Below are 19068 nucleotides of genomic sequence, written 5' to 3'. Positions count from 1 at the left end.
AAAAAAAAAAAAAAAAAATTAAAAAAAAAAAAAAAAAAAAAAAAGGATTCTCTCTCTCTCTCCCTCAGCCCTTGCCCCTCCCCACTTCCCTCTTTAAAAAAAGGGGGGGGGCGCCTGGGTGGTTCAGTTGTTAAGCATCTGTCTTCAGCTCAGGGCATGATTCCAGGGTCCTGGGATCGAGCCCCACGTCAGGCTCCTCCACTGGGAGCCTGCTTCTTCCTCTCCCACTCTCCCTACTTGTGTTCCCTCTGTCTGTCTATCAAATAAATAAATAAAATCTTAAAAAAAAAAAGTTCCCATTACAAGAAAAAAATGTAACTGCGTGATAATCAATATCAACTTGACCTACTGTGGTGATCATTTCAAAACATATAGAAATATCAGATCACTATGTTGTGTGCCTGAAACTCACATATTTTATGTCAATTATATCTCAATTTTTTATAGGCTATGTGTGGTATTATAGCAACAGCTTTAAAAAAATCATTCCTTCAACTCTAGCGTCATAATAGAAAAGTGGGTAACTTAGAATTTACAAACAGACAAGAGTCCAATAAACATAAATAAGATGTCCAACCTGTACAAAAACCAGCTGAATTCAAGCTAGAGGTCTCTGCGGGTACTGAAACTAGTGCCCCCTCTTCCTGTCACCCTCAGCTCTGAACAGGCTGATGAAAAAGGCAAAGTACCAGCTCATGTGCATATAAACTGCCTTCTTTATGATCAGTGGGTCTGCAGTTCTAAGTACATGGTCCTGACCTTCCCAAACCTAACCTTCGACGTGGGCTGAATTCTCCACACAGCCAGGCAGGTGGGCAATGGAAGAGGCTTTACCCACAGGGTTAGAATGTAGCCCTGGGCAGACAAAGAGAAGCAGCAATGGTGGGACCAAAAAAAACAAAAACAAAAACAAAAAAAACCTTACCAGACAAGGTGCCAAGAGGTGAATGAATACTTAGGAGAGAATTTTCCCCATCCAGATTTTTACAGAGTTGGAGAAGTCAGAAGATTTATAAAGGAATCCTGAATATCAGGCCCAGGAGGTGGAGCTTCACTCCGTAAGCACAAAGGGAGGCCCCAAGGTGGAGGAGAGTCATTCCTGAGGGGCTGGAGGAAAAACTGCCCTGGGATGAGAAGCACGGACCTGCTTCAGCACCACACCTACAGTATCTCCTGCCACAACGAAGATGACTGAGTGGTTTATGCCCACCTTCTCCTCAAGACACAATGGAGCAAATGAAGATGGATTAAAAACGTGTCCTGTCCCCCAAAGATCCTACTGGGCCACTTTCCGAAGTGCCAACTGTCAAACATGCAAAGTCGACCTCTGGTCTTTAAGAGGAAGTTTCAGTGAAGAGGTCTAAAATGATAGCAATTAGGACCTGAAAGGAGTCAGACGGCTGGCTAAAAGCGGGAGACAGCTCTTGCCTGGTGTAAAACAATCTCAAGCTCAATCACTCTTGCGCCTGCGCACCCGGACTTCCAGGTGACCCAGAAGCGGCAGCTGAGTCTCCACGAGCAGTCTTTCCCGGCATGCTCCTTCAGCTTGCTAGGCCTGGCTTATCCTTGGGACCCAGACCAACCTCCCTAGGAAACAAGGAATCCCACCGATGGGGTACTGCAGATTCCAAAACGTGCCGGAGCAAACTACAGAGGCTCTTTAACTTCCTAAAATACCACAGTGCCACAGAACCATGCTGTACCTGGTCTAGCCCTGGTCGACCTAGACTCCAGGGTCTCACAACAGAACACTGCTTTCCTTGATGCAACTCATGGAAGGAAACTCCTGATAATCTTAACAGTCTTACCTTTAAACCAAGTTTAAAAATTAAAACAAATGTTTTCTTCTCTGTGGCTCCTTGCCCATTACAGGTTATCCTGTTAACAGTTGTCCTCCAATTCACTGCATTAGCAGATTAGCCGGAGTAAAGTGGGATGTGGAAGCAAAACAGCAGCTCTCCTATAAAGAAAAAAGAGCGTATGTTCACAGCATGTTCTGTTTTGGTCTGACGACAGCTGCCATTAAAAATACTGGTTAAGGGTCCTGATTCACATTGAACTACACCTCAGAAGATTGAAAAATACTAGTTAACTGAAATTTTTTCTGTGTGAAAACAGGAAAGAAAAGCATTGTCATCCCTCTACCTCAGCTTTTATCCTACACTAAACAATAACCCAGAAACAGAGACACCATAATAGCATTATCAGTGAACAAACAGGAAAAACATATATATTACCTCTATCTTATAAAAACATCAATGATATTCTTTTTTTTAAGATTTTATTTTTTTTACTTATATTTTATATTCTTATCCAAACACAGGGCTGATTGTAATGGCACCGTACTTTAAAATGCTAAATCAAATTTTAAAAGTAGCCAAGTAGTCCCATGTAATACCTCTAAACACCGTAACGTTCACCAGGAAATGTAAGCAGAATACTGAGGTCACTGAAGTACTAACTACAGCCAAATTCTGTCTCTAATGTCAATTAATCAAACACTACAAATGAAAGGACTATAAACCATCTTCCAAGGCACTTCACTGATAACACTGTAAAAAAAAAAAAACAAAAAAGCACACAAATAAAACACTCATGAGGACCTCAGAGGGGAGGTGGGTGGGGGAATGGGATAGACTGGTGATGGGTAGTAAGGAGGGCACGTATTGCATGGTGCACTGGGTGTTATACGCAACTAATGAATCATCGAACTTTACATCGGAAACCGGGGATGTACTGTATGGTGAGTAACATAATAAAAAAACATTAAAATAAAAAAACAAAACACTCAAACTACAGACAATATGCTAATTAGAAATCCTATAAGAATGCAGTCTACAAGGCATCTCAAAACATATGCTGCTCATTGGATGTGTTTCTTCCATAAAACTCACTACACTTAAGTCAATGTTTTCCATCAAGTAAGATAATAAATAAAAACAATGCTGGGGCGCCTGGGTAGCGCAGTCGTTAAGCGTCTGCCTTCGGCTCAGGGCGTGATCCTGGCGTTCCGGGATCGAGTCCCACATCAGGCTCCTCAGCTGGGAGCCTGCTTCTTCCTCTCCCACTCCCCCTGCTGTGTTCCCTCTCTCGCTGGCTGTCTCTCTGTCACACAAATAAATAAAATCTTTAAAAAACAATGCTGACTGCTTGTTAAAACCATAAAATTAACCAACCAAAACAGTAACAAACCCAGGTTAAGAAGAAATTAAATTCTGAACATTTTACCAAATGCTTTCTGAACATACACTTGAAAAAGTGTAATTGATTATCTAAATTTTTGCTTTAAATTGTTAGAGATTATGTGCCACCACCGTGTGATACTAAAGTCCTCAGACACGACCAGGTTAACATGTCATTGTAAAAAGTACATCACTAAATGTTGCAGGTAATTCTAGCTCCATCCCAACCGTTCGGTGTGCTCAGGGTTCCGGATCCTTTTAAGAATCTGATAAATTTACATGTTCCACAAAATGCACACCTGCACGCGCGCGCGCACACACACACACACACACACAAATTTAGCATTTCAAGTTGAGTGGTTGTAGGACCCTCAAAGATGATCTACAATTGTTTTTTCCAGTAGCCAAGACCACCCACTGCCCCCACTTGTAGGCAGGTCACAGGCTCCCAGCAGAGTTGGACCAACCTGCCTGCCTCACCATGCCGCACACTCCCGTCCAGGCAAGCCAAAAGAAAAAACAGTTATCAAATGTGCTCACAGCACTATGAATCTGGGTGCTTATTAAACAGTAACAAGTATGCTCAGACCTAATCCACTTTTCTGGAATAGGGACTCTGTATAATTGCTCATACTCTTCACTTAGACTAATAAGGGAAAAGAGTGGGTCAATAATACTGATGGTAAGAAATATGGTAACTGTGAAGTGTGAGAATATGAGAAACAAGACCAAACAATGGAAAACAGAATGGAACAATGTCCGAGTGCAGTAGCGGGACTCCTGAGTAAAGAGTGTATACTGAATACACACTGAAATTCCCCTAGATCTACAGTAAAAAGACTATTTGGGTGTTTTGCCTTGTTTTTTAAAGACAAAATCCACAAGGACCAGGAGAAGGCAACAAAATTGGAGAGGTGCTGGAAGGGAGCAAAAGGAGTACTGGCTGAAAAAGTTATGCACCGAATACTTAGATCCCTAAATACCCTCACCCTCTCCCACCCTGACGGCCCGGCCAATGACAGGATGGCGAGCCCTGAAAGCGGGCCTCTGCACTGGGAGAGCCCAGCCAGCACCACTGGGGATAGCTTGCCACTCTGATGACAGAGGGGCTGTGTGAAGTGCAGAATAAATGCTGAGACACAGGCACACCCCGCTGCCCTCCCCAGCTCCAGTCAGATTCTCCTACTGGGCTCTGACATTCCCAGCCAGGCTGAAGACAGGAAATGTCTTCAGAGTAAGCTAAGTGACCTTGAGAAAACAGAACCTGAAAATCCTGACACTGGGGACTTCCCAACCAAAGAAGCACTGTTAGTCACTGTGTTGGAAAGTTAATAGCCAATGAGCCCCTCCCATGATGGGAGCCTCTCATCTACCCCTCTTAAAAACTAGTATTTAAAAAAACAAAACAAAACAACTTTTCATCACAAATTTGCTGAACAGCTAGCTGCAAGAGCAGGACAAGACACTTCCACTAAGCCTTCCCCTAGACTCGCAACAGATCACTGTTGAGCGCCCCTCTCTCCACAAACTCCCAAGGGTTTCAGAGTTACTGCACATCACTAACCTTTCCGCCAAACAATTCACTGCGTATTTCCTAAAAACAAGGACATTAATTCACACAACCACAGTACACATGTCAAAGTCAGAAATTTAACACAGTACTTGTTGACTATGGATTAAATAATTCATATTCCAATTCTGCCAAACGTCCTGTAATGTCCTCCATGGCAATCCTTCCGCACCTTCATCCAGGATTTTATGTCCTATTTCCTTCATTTCCTCCTATCTAAAACAGTTCTGCATCATTTCTTTGTCTTTCATTTCACTGACATTTTTGAGGAATACAGGGTATGCACTTCCAGCAGGAATAAATGAACTTTTGCTGTTCCTAGAGTTTCACATAAAAAGGACAAACATTTGTCCTATTTCTGGTGAGCATTTTGATCACCTGGCTAAGAAGATATGTGCTACATTTCTCACTGTAAAATAACCATTTTTCCCTGAGTAATCAATGAGTAAGTAATCTGTGGGAAGATATTTTGAGATTATGTTCTTAAAACATCCACTCAGTAGTTTTACTACCCACTGACAATTTCTGTCTGAATCAACTGTTCTCTGATGGTTATCAAATGATGTTTCTGTAAGTCTACTGTTCTTCCTTCATTAGATAACATTCCAACTTTAGTAAAGTATGCCCCCTTCTCCCCACTCATCCTTTAATTCCTTAATAGTATGGACTCAGAGATTCTTATAAATGCCATTATCTACTCTGATGCTCAAATCGTCCCACATTTGACCAGTGAGAGTCCCTTCAAGCAGACTCCCGTGCGCTTTTCATACTTTCTGAGCACTTCCTTATTCCCTGGCATAACAACACGTTCCAGATTCATCTTGAACATTCTCTGCCCCAGCTCTGAAATCATCTATTTCTCCAGGGAGCCCTGGGTTCTTTTAGTGGAGAATGTAATGTAGAAATGAAGATCTGAGAGCCAACGATGTTCACGGGCAGCAGAGAAATCTGGGAAAGATGACAATTTCATATAATTCAACTCTATGTGCTGTGGGTACATTTTCCTGACTTTTAAATATGAAGGAAAAACCAAAGATCACCCAGATATCTCAGGAAAGCCACTATAATGAAAAGTTAAGGGCAAAACAAACAGAAAAATACAAGCTGGAGGAGAAACTACAAGAAAAAAAGAACATGTAAAAATAATAACTGATATCCTCAGAAAGATAACACATCTACTAAACAAACAACAGAACACTATTTGAAAGAGCACAGAGAATAAGTAACAGACTAATACAGAAGGAAAATGATTTCCAACCATCAATCAAGAGTATGCAGAAAGAAACACAAAGTCAAAAGATTTACCTCCTACATAACTTATTCAGAGAAAATGCTGCAGAGAGAGCCTGTGTTCCACTACCACAGATGGAGAGCTACAAAGAAGACAACAGAGAACACAGGAACAAGAGAGAGGCAAGAAGAATCCCTGGGATCCTGGGAGACAACTGTGCTCCCACCAGAGAAGGTGAAGAGGGCAGACTGCCACAGGGAAACAGTTCTTCAAAAAGATAAAGCTGATGGAATACCTGAACATGTGACTGACTAAAAGTCTGAGGCTAAAGTGGTGATTAATTTTTTTTTTTTAAATGATGGGGCACCTAGCTGGCTCAGTCAGTGGAGCACATGATGCTTATCTCAGGGTCGGAGTTTGAGCCCCATGCTGGGTGTAGCGATTACTCAAACAAATAAATAAAATTTTTGTGAAAAGTGATACACTTCCCAAGGAAAAACAAGTTGTTTAGGAAAAGTATTTGTAATTCACCACTTAACATATAAATAGCATACAGAGTCACAACCATTAAACCAAATATTGATTTAACCACAACTGCAGTAAAATTATCTGGGAAGGATGGGGAATTTAGAAAGTGGGAGGGGAGAAGAGAGAGCTAATCCCTACCTTCTTCATCTTTTCACAACAGGAAATCAGTAGATAGGCTTGAAACTAAAAAGAAAAATCAGCATACAAGCACCCGTGCAAGTATGAACTCTTCAAACATGCTCTTCAGATACAGGGAGTAAATAGATATACTTCTTAATTGGCTAAAGGAGTTCAAAGAATTAAAGAGGACTTTGGGCAAAGGGAAAAGAGGGTGGGGAGGCTAAGGAAGGCTGTTTATCTCACCCAACCTCCTCGAACTAGCCCACTCTTTTTTTTTTTTTTTTAGATTTTATTTATTTATTCGACAGAGATAGAGACAGCGAGAGAGGGAACACAAGCAGGGAGTGGGAGAGGAAGAAGCAGGCTGCCAACGGAGGAGCCTGATGTGGGGGCTCGATCCCACAACGCCGGGATCACGCCCTGAGCCGAAGGCAGACGCTTAACCACTGTGCCACCCAGGCGCCCCCGAACTAGCCCACTCTTAACTGTGGATATGTAACACTTTGACAAAAAAATTCCTTTAATCAATTGTTAAGAAGAATGCTAAACTGGTAAAAGGTATTAAATGTTGAGACCAGGCAGCTATAACAGCAACTCACTAGCTCCGGACTTGAGGCTTCTGAGTATCCATCCATTTCATCATCTATGAAATAAAGAGTTGGACTGCTTAACTCTAAACATTCTTCCTGCTTCAATAATTTATGAATCTAATACAAAAACGAAGTAATCTAGGCTTTAAATATGGTGCCAGTGGCTACAGATATTCGATTAAATTACAAAAAGAATTAAGCAGGACTAGGTGAAGAATAAATGGAGAAACAAATAAAATGGGGGGGGGGGATTTGCTTAAAGCCCCGGGGTACTGAAAGGCTGCTGATGGTGAGGGAGGAGTAGACATGCATTGTTCAGGGAATGAAGACAGAGAGTTCCTGCTCCCAGACCGGGAACAATCTAATACTGAACTATCAGTATCCAGACAAACTATGACATGAGACCATGGGTAAAAAGCTAAGTAAGCCAAAGAGAGATGTTTGCTTTGAAAGTTAAAATATACAAATGATGGTGGAATCCATGAGGATGACGAAAGGTGCTTCCCTCTCAAAAGGGGGGAACCCTCCCTAGGTATTTAACTTGTAGGAAACCTGAGTTTCACATCATAAGAAAAGGGCCTGCCCAGAAAGCAGAGTATTCAAAGAATGGGAGCAACAGCGCAGCGTGTGGAGCTAAAGGAGGAAAAGTAGGGGCGCCTGGGTGGCTCAGTTGGTTAAGCGACCGCCTTCAGCTCAGGTCATGATCCTGGAGTCCCAGGATCGAGTCTGGAGTCCCAGGATTCTCCCACATTGGGCTCCCTGCTCAGCAGGGGATCTGCTTCTCCCTCTGACCCATCCCCCCTCATGCTCTCTCTTTCTCTCTCTCAAATAAATAAATCTTTAAAAAAAATAAAAATAAAAAAATAAAGGAGGAAAAGTAAGGATTCGCTAGTAAATAATATAATGTGAACTGTAATCGTTGATGTCCTAAGTCCAGTCAGATCACTGTAACAGAATACCATACCGGTGGCTTATAAATAAATTAATTTCTCAAAGTCCAAGATCACAGCATCTGCAGATTCAGTGTATAGTGAGGACCTGCTTCCTAGTTCACGGACAGCTGTCTTTTTGCTGTGTACTCACACGGCAGGAAGGGGCCAGCAAATCTCTAGGGTCTCTTTTATATCCCATTCATAAAGGCTCCACCCTCGTTGTCTAATCACCTCCCAAAGGTTCCCCCCACCAATACCATAACACTGATGAGGTGTGAAGATTAGTTTTCAACATACAGATCTTGAGGAGGGACACAAACATTCAGTCTATAGCAGCTGGTATCATTATTCTCTCAGAGGAAATGGATCCAGAGGGGCCCCTTCAAAAAAGGAAATCAAGATTTAAAAAAGAGATAATACACTTTTATATTTATTTTTGCCAACCATTCCTTAAAGGAGCCACATTTTCTTCAACAGCCATACAACCCAACCCTATCACAAAGCATTTCCACTTTCAATACTCTGACCAAGGCCAATAAGAAGAATGCAAGAACAATATAACTATAAAAATACCAGTCAGAAATGAGGACTGGTTTAGCCTAAAACAGTGAAAAAACAGATTCTCAACTCAACGGTATCTAAATATGTACTTGCTTAGTCACAGAATTTGAGAATAACAAGAATGAACATCTACCCTTACAAATCCTTTGTGCTAGTTATACAAGAGCTTTCAATCCTCTTAGGTATTAATTCCTATTTTATAGTTGAGGATAATAAGAAAGACCTCACTCCATATAAACCTTCTATGAACTAGGTTGTTTTGTTGTTGTTTTTGAAAACTCATCTTAGGAAAAAAACAATGAAAATCTCTCTGTGCTGTCATGTAAATTCCACGATATTCCTCACTGATGCAAATTCACAAGAGGAAGCCGTAGATATTACAGAACATGCAAGAAAGCATTTTCTCCTTGTATGCTACATCAAGCACAAACAATAAACACCTTCTCAACTACAGACAGGTGATACAGCCCAAAGCCTGAACACACAAAAGCAAGTAACTCTACTTATTACTAACATCAGGAAGCCCTCAAGTAGGCCAGCTCGACAGAGCAGCACTGGAACATGGATCTTGATCCCACTTCCACAAGTATTCTCACACACAAAGTCCAAAGAGATGGAATATAAAGAGATGGGAAAATAATCCATCTCTGTGACGTCTTGTTCACCATTTTATCATCAATGCCTAGCACACTGTGAATAATAATTTAAGAAGTCCGCAAAAATTTAAATACAAAAATCATCAAAAATGAGCATACAAACAACTCATAGTTGGGAGGAAAACCCTAAATAAATTATTTGGATGACTTCAGAGGCATCCTTCAACAAAAATTTAAACATATATTTGCATATAAATATTTATACTTAAATACATATACCACACACATAACTCAGCTAATTTCAGAAACACCAATCATTTTAATATAAGCCATGGCAAGAACACCAAGACTTCTAAATCATTAATCAAAAATCACTATACCAGGACGCCTGGGTGGCTCAGATGGTTAAGCATCTGCCTTTGGCTCAGGTCATGATCCCAGGGCCCTGGGATCAAGTCCCACATCAGGTTCCTTGAGCAGCAGGGGGCCTGCTTCTCCCTCCCCTGCTTGTGCATTCTCTCTCTCTCTCTCTCTCTCTCTCTCTCTCTCTCTCTCTCTCTCGGACAAAAAAAAAAAATCACTATAGGGGCTCCTGGGTGGCACAGCGGTTAAGCGTCTGCCTTCGGCTCAGGGCATGATCCTGGCGTTATGGGATGGAGGCCCACATCAGGCTCCTCCACTATGAGCCTGCTTCTTCCTCTCCCACTCCCCCTGCTTGTGTTCCCTCTCTCACTGGCTGTCTCTATCTCTGTCGAATAAATAAATAAAATCATTTAAAAAAAATCACTATAACAAGAATGCAAAAAAAAAAAAAGACTTTATTAAAGTATAAAGCATCCAAGGTAAATCCATACTACTACCTTTTAAAAGCAAAATCATATATGAAAAGTACTTTAGGTAAAAACTTTGGCACCTGATTGGATTACAGCATCGTTTGGCTATGCGCCCTAACGGACACCCGAAATCACTGCAGCCATGAGTAAAGCCAACCCAATCTAAATTGCTATTAAAATGAAGCCAAGTCCTAAATTAGTAAATTATCCATCCAAAGTAGAGCCCAGAGAACCAACTCTGCCTGTTACAACAGGGTGCAGGGATGTAGAGCAATGGGACAGAAGACTACATGATCCCAACTGCCAGCTATACTTAACTGGCTCAGCCATGATAAACAAGTTAAATTTGATGTAAGAGCTGAAATTTCCATAATCCAGAGTACAACTGCAAGAAAGGCATCAAAACTTTTTGTAGGGCATCCTGGTAACCAAGTGATTAAGAAGTGAAAGAAAAGGGGCGCCTGGGTGGCACAGCGGTTAAGCGTCTGCCTTCGGCTCAGGGCGTGATCCCGGAGTTACGGGATCGAGCCCCACGTCAGGCTCCTCCTATGAGCCTGCTTCTTCCTCTCCGTCTCCCCCTGCTTGTGTTCCCTCTCTCGCTGGCTATCTCTATCTCTGTCGAATAAATAAATAAAATCTTTAAAAAAAAAAAAAGTGAAAGAAAAGTACAGAGACTGAAAAACATGCTAAGCACCATGAAAGTAAAAAGGATTTGTCCACTGAAAACTCAACCCAAGAATGGGATTTTCACTGGCAAAACAAGAAACAGAAAAAGAAATAATAAAGAAAAGATCTTCATAAAGGTTTCTGATTACTGTCCTAAAGAATGGACTTGATATGAACCAAGAAAAGGCCCATGCCACAACCAGTTGTAGCCCTGTCAAAAGCTCCAAGAGTACATTTTTTCTCCTAGCTTTGAACACAAGCCTGACTTCTAGCTNTTTCTTTTTCTTTTTTTTTTTTTTAAAGATTTTATTTATTTATTTGACAGAGATAGAGACAGCCAGTGAGAGAGGGAACACAAGCAGGGGGAGTGGGAGAGGAAGAAGCAGGCTCATGGCGGAGGAGCCTGATGTGGGGCTCGATCCCATAACACCGGGATCACGCCCTGAGCCGAAGGCAGATGCTTAACCGCTGTGCCACCCAGGCGCCCCTAGCTAGCAATTCTAATCCTACTCCTAAGCCTTGGTTTCTACCACTGATGCTTCAGCAGTTCTCAAAACAATTGTTTTTAAAAAGGTAAGTGCAGGGCACCTGGGTGGCTCAGTCAGTTAAGCATCTGACTCTTGATCTCAGCTCACGTCTTGATCTCAGGGTTGTGAGTGCAAGTCCCGCATTAGGGTCCAGGCTGGGTGTGGTGCCTACTTAAAAAAAAAAAAAAAAGGTAAGTGCCCCAGAACTGCTGTCCAGTACAGTAGCTACCAGTCACACAGAGCTTTTAAGTACCTGGAAATACGGCTGGTAAGACTAACAAACTGAATTTTCAATTTTGTTTTAATTTAAATAGCCACACTGAGGACGGATAAAGAGTATCATTACACAAAGTTCCAGCGGACATCACTACTCTGACTCACCTTACAAACTAAGTAGAGAATAAATGTTTATGGTCTATAATCTTGGATGAGTAAGTTCACATCTCTCGGCAACTTTCTCAACAACAACAACAACTAAATGTAAAAAAGAAAAAGCTCAGCTAGGGGGCGCCTGGGTGGCACAGCGGTTGAGCGTCTGCCTTCGGCTCAGGGCGTGATCCCAGCGTTGTGGGATCGAGCCCCACGTCAGGCTCCTCTGCTGTGAGCCTGCTTCTTCCTCTCCCACTCCCCCTGCTTGTGTTCCCTCTCTCACTGGCTGTCTCTATCTCTGTCAAATAAATAAATAAAATCTTTAAAAAAAAAAAAAAGAAAAAGAAAAAGCTCAGCTAGATTGTCTCTGTGACTGTAAATAATTTAGTGCAGCATATAAATTATCTTCATTAGAACTGCGGCAATGTAATTACAACCACATCTCCCTCAAAATCACAGCAGGTTACTACTACCGGATGAGGCAAGCTACCACACCGCCCCCCGCACATCACCAAATTTAATGGGGAGGACTTAAAGGGGAACACAGATTCGGTTTAGTCAACCTCTGAAAGTAATTCATCTCTCTAAAGGTATTCTCTTATCTGTAAAATGAGAGGATTAGATTAAATTATCAAGCTTCAAATCCTAAACTTCTTGAAATATAAAGTAAAATACAAAATATAAGAGAAACCAGGATACTCAAAGAGATGAACAAAAGGAATCAATGAATAACCACAGTCTCAAACTCTTAAGAAATTAAGTAAATTTAAACAAAATCTTAAAGTATAGAGTCCCGGTACAGTTATCAATGTATTCTGCTAGGAAACCGATTTGGTCTCTTTGGGTGTGCCTGGTTTTCCATTTTGCTTTAAGTCCACATGTGAACACTCTCTCTCCAAAGAAGGCCAAACTGCAAAAAGGTCAGTGGAAGACAGAGCTCACGAAGGTTTGTACTGTCTCTTTCCCCCATAAAAAGTGGACCAAGAAAGTCTTCCTGCTACATCAGACTAGTATAATCCCTGTTGCTACATTCGGGGTTCTCAAACATTATCATATGCTTGCTTTGTCAGTGACCCACACCAAGTACAACTTAATGCCCTTTTGATAAGAGCTGTGGTTATTTTCAGGCGCTGTAAGGTAAACTGGAGTGTGCATTCATCCAGGAAGCTTGTAAGATACACCACACCCACCTTTCCTGTGGGTACATATATAAAACAGGACAGGGTCCTTGGGAAAGAATCCTAACAGGTTATCTAGAGAACGGAATTTAGATTAACAACTTATGTGAGATGTGTTAATAGGCAGAAGATCAAGGCAGAATGAAAAGTTTAACATAGCTCTTCAAAGACACATTTACAAATACCTTCTGTGGCCCATACTAGACCTAACATTTATCTCCGTCTTTAAAAACGGAAAAAAAAATCTCTTTCAAAGAGGTTGATTTATAGCACGGTTGGAAAAAACAGAAACAAATTCAACTTTCTTGCAGAATAAAATGTTTTACCTACAGACTTTCCTTTGCATTACAGCTGATTTAACTAGGCCACCACTAATGACCAGTTAGTTTTCAATTTTTACTATTACAAACAAATGCCAGATTTCCTTGGAGCAGAACTGTTGGATCAAGTGTGCATTTCTAATTAGAACATACTGGCACGCAAAGGGCTCTCCATGGAGGTCACACCTATCCAGACTCCCACCAGCAACCTGGGAACGTCGTTGCCCCACACCCTTGTCCTTGCTGAAACGTTTTCTCTTCTGACCACTGTTCATATGTTTGAGAGCCATTTAACACTTCACTTTTCTGCCAACTGTCTGTTTATATCCTTTGTCCATTTTTCTATTGGGCTGGTCTTCTCAATGATTTGTAGTGGTTATTTCAAAGTAAGAAAATGAGCCCTTTGTCTGATAGCATTCCCTCTTCAACTCATTCCAATCTGGTGTCTATCTGTACCACTCAACCGAAACTGCTCTTTCAAGTCACCAGTGACCTCCAGATGGGGCCAAATCCAAATGAAACTCTTTCTGTCCTCATCCTACCCTCACACTCAGCAGCTTTCAATACAGCTGACCAGTAGACCCTCCTTACTAGAACACTCTCCTCACTTGGCTTCTCTGGTATCATAGGCTCCTTGTTTTCTCACTGGCTACTTTAGTCTCCTCCGCTAGAGGTTTCCTCCTCTCCTTTCTTCCCCTTATACACGCCTACTAAGGTAGAGGCTGATGCAGGGTTCAGACTGCAGACACTACCTATTACAATCTCCGGAGCTGACCACATTGGTTGGGGTGTCAACTCACAGTTGTTTCATTGACGCTGTTGCCCCAGAAATGGAAGCAAAACCCAGGAGACTTAAAAAAACAAAACAAAACAAAACAAAACAAACAACAAAAAACTTCTGTTGAATAAATGAAGCCATTTCAGTGGGTTTTAAAAATACCTCTATAGGGGTGCCTGGGTGGCACAGCAGTTAAGCGTCTGCCTTCAGCTCAGGGCGTGATCCTGGCGTTATGGGATCGAGCCCCACATCAGGCTCCTCCGCTATGAGCCTGCTTCTTCCTCTCCCACTCCCCCTGCTTGTGTTCCCTCTCTCGCTGGCTGTCTCTATCTCTGTCAAATAAATAAATAAAATCTTAAAAAAAAAATAACTCTATAAACAAAGTCGAGATGCAAATTTATAAAACCAAAAGACCACCGTTGCACTTCTAACACAGGCACCCAACTACTAGCAGACCTTTTCCCTTGGATGTGTCACAAGCGCATCAAACTCAGTATCTCCAAAACAAAGCCTTTTTTCGAGTCCATCATACACCAACACTGACCACCGACCAAACCTTTTCCTCCCCAAGTGTTCCCTGCCTCAGAAAAGGCACACCCCAGTTGTGAAAGACAGAGCCTAGAAACTGCCCTGGCTCTTCTTTTGCCTCCCAATCCAATTCACCCAATTCCACCCTCTGAGTGTCTCCCCTCCTCCATTTTCTGTCACCACGCAGAGAGCAGAAAGAGCTTCCTAGTTCATCTCCTTGTGTCTCCTCTGTCCCCTCTAAGCCACTGTTTACTCGGGTTCCTAGTCAGTGGCCCCTGCTACTCCATGTGAGCTATTAATAATTCTGCTCGATATGGTCCATGGAGCAGCCACAGAATGCTCTTGAAATGTAGATAATCTGAACTGAGGTGTGCTGTAAGTGGAAAATACACATGTGATTTCAAAGGCTTAGTACAAAAAAGCAGAAGTGTGGGGCGCGTGGGTGGCTCAGTTGTGAAGTGACTGCCTTCGGCTCAGGTCACGATCCCAGGGTCCTGGGATGGAGCCCTGCATCAGGCTCCCTGCTCAGCGGGAAGCCTGTTTCTCCCTCTCCCACTCCCCCTACTTGCGTTCCCTCTCTCTCTCTCTCTCTGTTAAAGAAATAAAAGCCTAAAAAAAAAAAAAAAAGAAAAAAGGGAAAATATCTCATTAATAATTTTTATAGGGAGCCTGAGTGGCTCATCACTTGAGCGTCCTACTCTTGATTTCGGCTCAGGTCATGATCTCAGGGTGGTGGGATCGAGCCCCACACCAGGCTCCACGCTCAGCAGGGAGTCAGCTTGAGAATTCTCTCCCTCTGCCCTCCCCCACCAGCTCACACGTGCCCTCTAATACATAGTGTTTTTTAAAAAATAATAATTTTTATATTGATTACATGCAGAAAATTTTAAGATTATGTATGTAGCCTGGTTATATCACTTATTGAGACACAGTCCTGAGCATTTCACGGACAGCACCAGCACCATGGCCATTTTTGTTTATCCTAAAGTAGGTTCCACACCCTACGTGGGGCTTGCTCACTTAGATCAAGACCTGAGCTGAGATCAAGAGTCAGACGCTTAACCAACTGAGCCATCCGGGTGCCCCCTTGGCCATTTTTTTTAACCACGTATGACTAAAGCATGCAAAGTGTTGCGCCTGGCATGGGCCAGGCACTGAGACATTTCTGAATGAATTATGGCCAAGAATCAGTATCATCAATGCGTACTCACTTAAAAGCAAAACACTAAAAATGTAATTCTTACTTGAAGTTGAATGACACTTTTACAATACATCTGGTATTAAGAAAATTTTCTATGTTTAAACTGTAGACACACATGCATCTTAAATGATCTACTTCTTTAATGTTCATTCTAATCACGTCGTCATTAATTTTTCTAACTTCTCGTGACCAAAATTTCTGCCAGGAGAGAAAGAGACAGGGGAAGACAGGAAATCCAAGCTCACCTAAAAATAACTTAAGATTCTGACTCATCAACTCTTAAAACATTGGCTATTGCAACTCAAAAAATCAGTCACAAGAGAAGGAAACTTAGTGGACAGTACAAAGAGAAAAAAGCAAATAGAGGATAAACACGGAAAGTCTAAGTAATGAGAGTTGGACCTCGTTTTGTTATGCCCTCAACATTATTAAACCACTGGAGAGGGTGTGGTATACGCTCAAGACAACAAGGCGTACAGTCGGTATGTTGTCATTCTACAGAAAACACAGAAAATGCACTCTCAGATAACCTCACAAACACAGAAGGTGATGGAGTAGAATGCACACTCCAAAATGGTCATTACATTTTAAGTACAGAACAACTCTAACCTGAATGAATTTCAACGTGATTTCGGCTGGAAGCCCTTTACAAAATTTCAATTTAGATCCTCATCCAGCCTCCAGAGACAGATCACAACCAAAGAAGCAACACCAGTGAGAGTACAACAAAGTTCACCCTCAAACAGAGAAACTTACAGCTACCTGTTAATAGGACACAGAAAACTGTGGAACACCACAAAACAATCCAGGTCTTCCAGAGATAGAGGATAAGAGGGGGAAAAGAGTGATGAATGGGGAATCTACCGATTTTTTTAAACTGGTAGATCAGAGCACCTGGGTGGCTCAGTCAGTTAAGCATCTGTCTTCAGCTCAGCTCGTGATCGCAAAGTCCTGGGATGAAGCCCCTGCTTCCCCCTCTCCCTCTGCCCCTCCTCCCCTGCTCGTTCTCTGTCTCTGTCTCTCTCTCTCTCTCAAATAAATAAAATCTTTAAAAAAAAAAATTGGTAGACCCTATTTGGATCCTGATTTGACAAAATTAGAAAAATGTACCAAAAATTATAATATTTGAGACAATTGGAAATTTCACTCTGACTGGGTATTGGATAATACTAAGCAACTACTATGTGGGTTTTTTGGTTTTTTTGTTTGTTTTTGTTTTTAGATATGAGAGTTTTATGGTTATTTTATGGTTAAACAACAAAAAAATTGTTTATCTTTGAAAAATTGTGTGTCTATACTGACATGTATGGAAGAAACAAAATAATTATTTTGGGATTTCCTTCAAAGTAATATGGAAGAACTAACCATAAAGGGAAAAGTAATAAACTGAATTACATTCATAATGACTTCTCTTCAAATGACACAATGGAAACCCAAGGAGCAAGCAGAGACATTCACCACACTTAGATCTCCCGAAAACCTCAAATATCCAAAATAAATCTACCAAGCGTCATGTCTGAAAATATGTCCTGAGGACAGAACACGGAGGATCCCCGACAGAGGCCCACATGAAGAGAACTGTGGCCTGCCACCAAGAGCCAGAACTAAGCTGCCATGCGTGTAATTGAGCCACCCTGGGAAGGGTTCTCCAATTGCAGGCAAGCCTTCAGAGGCGGACTCAAGTTCCTATCCCACAGAAGCTGAGACAGTAAAGGTTGTTATGAGCCACTACAAGTTTAGGGATAATTTGCTATGCAACAACAGAGAGCTAATAGGATAAGAAAAGCAAAGAACAAAAGACTTTAAAATATACCCTTCATAAAAAAGGGTATCCAAATGACCAATAAAAAAGCATGAAAAGGTGCTTGACTTCACTAATGCAAATTAAAACTATCGTTAAGATATCACTACACAGCTGGGAGTGTAGCTACAATGAAAACGATGGAAAATATGAGCCGTCAGAGACGATATGGTGTAAGTGAAAGTCTGACAGACTGCTGGTGGAAGGGTAATTTCTTTCGGTACAACCGCTCCAGGAGGTGTAGCCAGTTTTCCAAAACCAAATGTACGCATACCTCTAGGACCTAGCGATTTTACTCACAGATATATTTCCAAGAGCAATACATATGTATGTCCACAAAAAAACAAACTCTGATTGTTCAGAGCAGCACTATTTGTAACAGCCCAAAAGTGCCATCTGTCTAGATGTCCACCAACAAGTAAATTCATACAATGAAATTTCATACATCAACAAGAACAAACAGTCAAGAACTGCATGCAATAATGGATAATCCCATACACAATGCCAAGAGAAAGAACTCAGACACAAGCGAACCTACTCTAAGAGTCCACTTATTTAAGGAACAAAACTGGGCAAACTCATCAGTTCAGGTAGATGTCAGGATACTGGGGGGGGTATTAAAGCAGACAAAGGGGGGCATCTGGGATGCCAAATTACCCAGGTGCATTTCACCTTGTGAAACTTATTACAATTTTAGTCTTTTCTGTATTTCTATTATAATTCAATGGAGTTTTAAACTAGTAACAATACAAGAGAGAAGTGAGGAATGGGGGAGGAAACAAGACAGCAGTGTCCCCTAGTACATGGCTGTTTGGAGCTCCATAAAGGAAGGGTCATTATACTATTCTGTATATGTTTGCGCATGTTAAAATTTTCCCCTAATAAAAAAGATTTTTAGGGGCGCCTGGGTGGCTCAGTCAGTTAAGCGGCTGCCTTTGGCTCAGGTCATGATCACACACCCTCAGCCTCCCTGCTCAGCGGGGAGACAGCTTCTCCCTCTCCCTCTCTCTCAAATCAATAAAATCTTTTTTAAAAAGATTTTTAAATTTCTTAATATAAAACTGGCTGGAACTGCTGGTAAAAGTATAAGCTTACATAACTGTTCTGATCCTAGATATCAAAAGGTGTTGAATTCTTCACATTCTTTGACCCAATTATCCAACTTCTTTGACTTTATCCTAAAGTGTTTATCCTGAGCAAAAAGTCTTATATAAAATAATGTCCAAAAAGTCTAAAACAGAAAAAAAAATGTCTAAATATAGAGGACACAGGACACTGTGGGGACTATCACAGGACAAATAATCAAGGTCATTCACAAATACATGGCACCTAAATATCTAACAATAAATAACAATGATTTCATCTGAACCAAGGTTTTTTTATCCATCCGATGAAATACAGTCATTAGGGACGCCTGGTGGCTCAGTCGGTTAAGTGTCTGCCTTCCCTTGGTCATGATCCCAGGGTCCTGGGGTTAAGCCCCATGGCAGGTTCCCTGGCTCAGCAGGGAGTCTGCTTCTCCCTCTGCCTCTCCCCCCGCCAGCTGTGCTCTCTCTC

At 41.7% G+C, this 19068-nt stretch overlaps 1 protein-coding gene across 1 annotated transcript in view; it reads right to left on the bottom strand.

The window, feature by feature from the left end:
- The window catches only part of PPP6R3 (protein phosphatase 6 regulatory subunit 3), a 101099-nt gene extending 89575 nt beyond the window's left edge, over positions 1-11524 (bottom strand). Inside the window, 2 exon segments of the mRNA XM_034644845.1 lie at positions 1809-1960; positions 11398-11524. The gene's annotated coding sequence lies outside the window, so the exon portion shown is untranslated.
- Positions 11525-19068: the final 7544 nt, after the last annotated feature.

Source organism: Ailuropoda melanoleuca, chromosome 16 (genome assembly GCF_002007445.2).
Source record: "Ailuropoda melanoleuca isolate Jingjing chromosome 16, ASM200744v2, whole genome shotgun sequence".
Taxonomy (NCBI): domain Eukaryota; kingdom Metazoa; phylum Chordata; class Mammalia; order Carnivora; family Ursidae; genus Ailuropoda; species Ailuropoda melanoleuca.
This window is presented reverse-complemented; position numbering and strand designations above follow the sequence as displayed.